This window comes from Pinus tabuliformis, chromosome Q (assembly GCF_031772625.1).
Source record: "Pinus tabuliformis cultivar Carrire ecotype Pingquan chromosome Q, CPIR1, whole genome shotgun sequence".
NCBI lineage: Eukaryota > Viridiplantae > Streptophyta > Pinopsida > Pinales > Pinaceae > Pinus > Pinus tabuliformis.
This window is the reverse complement of record NC_142296.1, coordinates 1,247,875,065-1,247,881,064: the sequence shown is the minus strand read 5'-3', so window position 1 is coordinate 1,247,881,064 and position 6,000 is coordinate 1,247,875,065.

Here is a 6,000-nt window from a genome sequence, read left to right as displayed (position 1 = left end):
CAACTCACCTAGAGTCCTCTTGAACATTTCTGACTCATTAAATATAACATCCTTGCTTCTAATAATTTTATGTTTGACTGGATCCCATAGACGATAACCAAAACCTTCATCTGCATAGCCCAAAAAAATGCATTTCATAGATTTATCATCTATCTTAGTTCTATTTTCTTTGGGAATATGTACGAATGCTTCACATCCAAAGATTTTCAAGTGAGAATAATTCAAATTCTTACTTTTCCAAACTTCTTCAGGGATATCGCCATCCAAGGCTGTAGTTGGAGATCTATTTATGAGGTAGTAAGTGGTCTTGACTGATTCAACCCAAAAAAAATTCTCCAAACCGGAATTGGACAACATACTTTTCATCTTTTTCATAATGGTGCGATTCATCCTTTCTGTGACACCATTCTGTTGAGGAGTACCAGGCATAGTCTTCTCATGCTTTATGAAAGACCTATTACAATATTCTTTAAATGCATTTGGGCAATATTCTCCACAATTATTTGTTCTTAAATAGTTGAGAAATTTGTTAGTTGCTCTTTCAACGACAACATGAAATTTTTGAAATATTCCAAACACTTCAATTTTAGTTTTCATAGGATATGCCCAAACCTTCCTAGATGCATCATCTTTAAATGTTACAAAATATGATGTTCCTCCTAATGATTTTATGTTAACAGGCCCAAATACATGTGAGTGTACCAATTCTAACACAATTTTATTTTTGTCATGGCCACCTATAAGGAATGAAACCCTTCTTTGTCTACCATATATATAATGCTCACAAAGATCAATATTGTAGGATTTCAAACATGGCAATAAATTTTCACCAAAAAGGATTTTTAAGCCCTTCTCGCTCACGTGACCCAAACGCTTATGCCACAGATCTGCTGAATTTCCTTATTTTGTGACAACAACCAAATCTGATTTTCCTATCAGTGTCTTCAATGTGTATAATGTTCCTATCTTGGGTCCTTTGGCCACGACCAATGCTCCTTTGCTAATTTTTCAGCCTCCTTTTCCAAAGCTTGTGGAATAGCCTTCATCATCCAGTCGTCCCATAGATATTAAACTCATGTGCATTTCTAGTACATGCTTGACATGTTTCAACAATATATCTTATCCATATTTCATCTTGATCTGGACATCTCCCACTTCAACAATATTGCAAAAATGATTATTCCCCAAATGCACTCTACCATAATCACCGGGATTATATGAAACAAAACTATCTTTGCATGGGGTTACATGCTGAGATTTCCCAGAGTCAAGGATCCAATCAAATATACTACTAGATGTATATACACATGCATCCTCTACTGAAACATTAAACAACACGTCACCATTTGTTTCTATAGTAGTAGTCTCACCTTCATTTGTGTTGGATGACTTGTGATTTGTATTAGATGGTCTCTGATCCTTTTGTCCTTTCTTCCAAAATTGACATTCTTTCTTCATGTGCCCGGGTTTGCCACAATGAAAGCAGATGATCCTTCCTTTCCTTGATTTTGATTGGCCTCTCGATCTTGATTGCCCTTGAGGGCCTCGATCCATTCTCCTACCACGATCAGCTAGAGCTAGAGCTTCTCCTCCCTGGTTTTCCGCAATTGACTTGCGTCGCAGTTCCTCATTCATTAAACTGCTACTGACATCATCAAACTTCAGGGTCCCTACAGTGGTTCAAGTGCTCATAGCTAAAATTAAATTTTCCCAGCTGTCTGGCATAGAACGCATTGGCAAAATAGCTCTAATTTCATCATCTAAAATGATTTTAACAGAGGCAAGATAATTAGTAATAATATTAAATGCATTCAAGTGCTCAGCAATTGAAGCACCCTCCTTCATTTTGAGATTATAAAGATTCTTCATCAGGAACACTTTGTTTTATGCCGTGTTCTTCTCATATAGATCATGGAGCTTCTTCCGTCATCCTTTAGCCATATTTTCTCCGGACACATTGAAATACACATTCTTTGCTAGATATTGGCGGATTGTTGCAATCACCTTTCTATCTAGCGTATTCCATTCTTCATTTGTCATCGATGAGGGTTTCTTTGTTGTGCCCTCAATCGACAAATACTGATTCTTCAAAATCAATATATTCTCCATCTTTTATTTCCATAGGGCAAAATTAGCCCCGCTCAGCTTCTCATATCTGTAACTGTTGTCTCCATTTTCAATATATTGATGCCCAAAAACAAAAACTCCACTTAAAAATAAAACTTTAATTATTACTCTTTAAAATTTAGTAATAATGACCTTCCTCCTTTTAAAATACCCTTTTCAAAATTCCTCCTCCTTTTTAAAATATACTTTTCAAAATTCCAACATATAATTATATAAATATAAAAAACATATATAAAGTTTTACCCTTTTCACATTTTGCACATACATATGTTGGTTTGTATACGTGCAAGCTTGATGAAAAAAAAAAATTACGAACTCCACGTAAAGCACTTACGCACTCCACGTTTTAGGCTTCATGGCACGTTTCACCATATGCCCATGGCATTTTTATTCCTTTCAACAACTGCCTTAACGTTCCTCAACTAGTTCCTCAGCTATTTCCTGAATAGATCCTTTTTCTGGACTCTCTTCCTTGCAGCGATTTCCGATTTCTTGGACAGATCCTTCAACAACTTTAGAGGTAACAGCCAACATTTTAACAAACACTGCCAGAGTAAGGCGATGGCACTAAGTGGCTTGCACGGTGGATATTCAAACTTGGCTCCGATCCCAGTTGTTAGTTCAGAGCATACATAACTCACAACAGATTTATACTCAAAGACTTAGATGATAATAGCAAAGAATAATTTTAGAGACAGAAAAATTGAGAAACAACAAGATTACTCAATCAGAAATAGCGAAGTAGATAAAACAATCACTGGAGAACAGAAATCACTTTGCATTACCTAACAGGCTTGGACCTCGGCTTTCTTTCCTTGGCTAGAGAAATTACAAATTTATAGTTGCTGAAGAAGGATCTAGAATCTTGCATGTGATTTAGATGGAGATCTAGAAACTAATGGCGGTGTATAAAGATCTAGAATCATATATGAATTTGGCTTCACACTTAACAACAGTTTGTATACGTGAGGCCAGTAAATGCGAGTTGGAAAAACAAGGCACATGGGCATTGATACTTGCTTACATTAAGTACTTAGTATTCCTTACTTTATTTGTCATTTCATATATCACTGAACAAGGATGGCACTGCAAATATGCCTCGGTAGGTTGAATGGAGTTGTGCATGCTCCAAAAGCCAGCTCCAATGAAATATAACATAAATTCAATGATATTCACGCCTGCTCATAGTATAAAAAAATGGGAGGGCTAGTCCCTTTAGAAGCTTGATTAGGCCCAGAGTACAATATTTACATTATATACAACTGTCAATCACATCAATCACATTTTTTATAGAAGCAAGATAGTACAAATATCTGTTGTGGAGCAGCGGAGCAAGCATTAGCAACATATAGCTACAGTAGCAGCCGTTAACGTGCAGCGAGGCGAATAGAACCTGGGTGAGGAGGTGGCAAGCCGTCCATCCTGACCGCGGGGTATAAGCCCAGGTGCATCTGCTCATAGTATGTCTTCATAGAGGTTTTTAATGACGTATTGGGTAAAAATATTTACAAATAATAAACAACCAATTATACGATAAATAAATGAAAATAAATTATTTGAAAAAATAGAAAAATTATTTTTTTGAGTTATCTTTACAAATTTGTAAAATATTTCACCAAGTTCCCTGAATTAATAGATGGTGAGTGTCTCAGCCATTGCGTAATACCTCCGTGACAGCAGGGATAATAACATTAATGATTATAAATACAAGTTAACGCTTTCTCGAAGAAAGTGTTTAAGTTTATTGTATCGGTTGGCGTTTTAAATATTGAAAAGTTGAATAAAATTAAATATTTGTTATAATTTAATTTTTTAAATATTAATATCTAATTTTTAAATAGTTAAGAATATGTATTTTTAAGATATTATAAAATATATATTTTTATAAATTTTAATAATTAAATCATTTTAAAATTACATTATTTATTTTATTAATAAAAAACCTTTTATTAGTTTAATGTTGTAATTTTATATTAATTTTAAAATTAAATTATAAATATTGCTCATTGAAATATCGAATAACATTTTGTGTTTGGATTATGTTTTATAATTGTTTGCTTAGCTAAGAGTTCATCTTCTTATGTAAAGAAATAGTAATTATTTGTTTAGCTAAGGGTTCGTCTTCTTATGTAAAGAAAGAGGGTAATAATGTAAGACTCAAAGGCATCTCACATGAGTGAAATCTTGCTCCCTTAAAGACCACTTGTAGGGAATTATAAGTGGTGTGGTTTTTCCTAAATACACATAATGAATCAACCTACATGAAAGAATAGTAGTCAATAATAACTATATCCACTATCATTTTTTTTTGTTTAACAGAAATGAGTGTTTTGATTATATAAAAAATATGCCCCTCGGAGCAACAAGTATATTAGGAGTTAGATTGCTTTTTCCTCACAAAATTCTAACAAGGTTAAAAACTAACCTCCTCCCATTAAGAATAAGGGGGGAAGAAGTCTAAAACTAAGTCTTCAAATGACTTTTCTTAGTGCTTGATTGGAGCAGGAATATATTCTAACAAATTGCAAGCACAAGAAAATGCAAAAACATAAAATTTCTATAAATTTTTGGAAGATAGCCCACTGTTGGGCACAGGGGGCACAAAGGCAAGCTCAAGACCAAATTATTTCTTCTATGATGTTTCCTACTTATTATTATTTGTGGAGATTTTTTTTTATTTTTTTTTTAAGCACACGTGAGTAAGATTGCTTCGAGCAACCTTACTAGCTTCTTTGTCCTTCAATGCAGGAGTAATTGTGGAGAAAAATTTTCAACCACAGGGGTTTCCTTTGGAGAGTCCTCATCTAGGCCATCTTTATCTTTCAAAGTAGGTGAGAACTTTGAAATAGGAGAAGGGACTTGATCTTGTGTTGACTAATCTAGTTGGACCTCAAGAATCTTTCCTTTTGCCTCAAGGAGATTAGGACTTCAAAACTATTGTTAAAAAGGGTTGATGCGAAGATTCATCCTTAGATGAGTGTTGCTTCTTATATTTTTTTTTACTAGAATGATTTTTTGATTATTTTCTTCTTGTGCTTCTTTAAGAGGAGGTGATGAAATTGGAGAGGTAAAAGCTTTTTCATAAATTTTAGCAAAGTGTCCATATACATGACACCAATAACACTTAAAAATAAATTATTCATAATCTAGAGCTTGGAGGCAAAACTAATCATCGAAATTTAGTGGAATCACATCAAAGAAGCCTTTTGTGAAATCCATTTCCACACAGCTGGCATATGAAAGATTCTTCCCATGTGCCATGTGATAAAAATGGCAATGTTTGTATTAATAAAATAAAACCCACTGGTCAGCTCTATGAAAGAGAGTCTGAACCAGGAGGGTCTAGCTATGCAGAACACTCTACATTGTTCATGCACATTACACATTAAATAGAAAACATGGTTTTAGGGAAGTTAGAATAGCATTCTAAGAAATAAAAACTAATTCCTATCCTGAGGTTACGTGAACCAACTCAACCTATTCAAGGATATTCTCCATGATCTTCAACACTGCCCCTTAATGGAGAATGGGTTCACAAATATGCCTAACAACTCCCTAAACATTTGAAACTTAACTTTTCCAAGAGGCTTAGTGAAAATGTCTGCAACATTATCACATGAATTACAATATTCCAAATGGATTTCTTTAGATTACACTTTCTCCCTGACAAAGTGGAATTGTGAGTCAATATGTTTAGTGTTTTTGTGAAACACCGGATTATTGGCAAGTTTGATTGAACTCTGATTGTCACATTTGATTGTTGTTGTGTCTTTCTATTCTTCCCCAACATCCCGGAGAAGTCTTCGGAACCAAACTGCCTCACACATTGCTACACACATGGCTTGATACTCTTCTTCTGCTGAGGACAAGGAG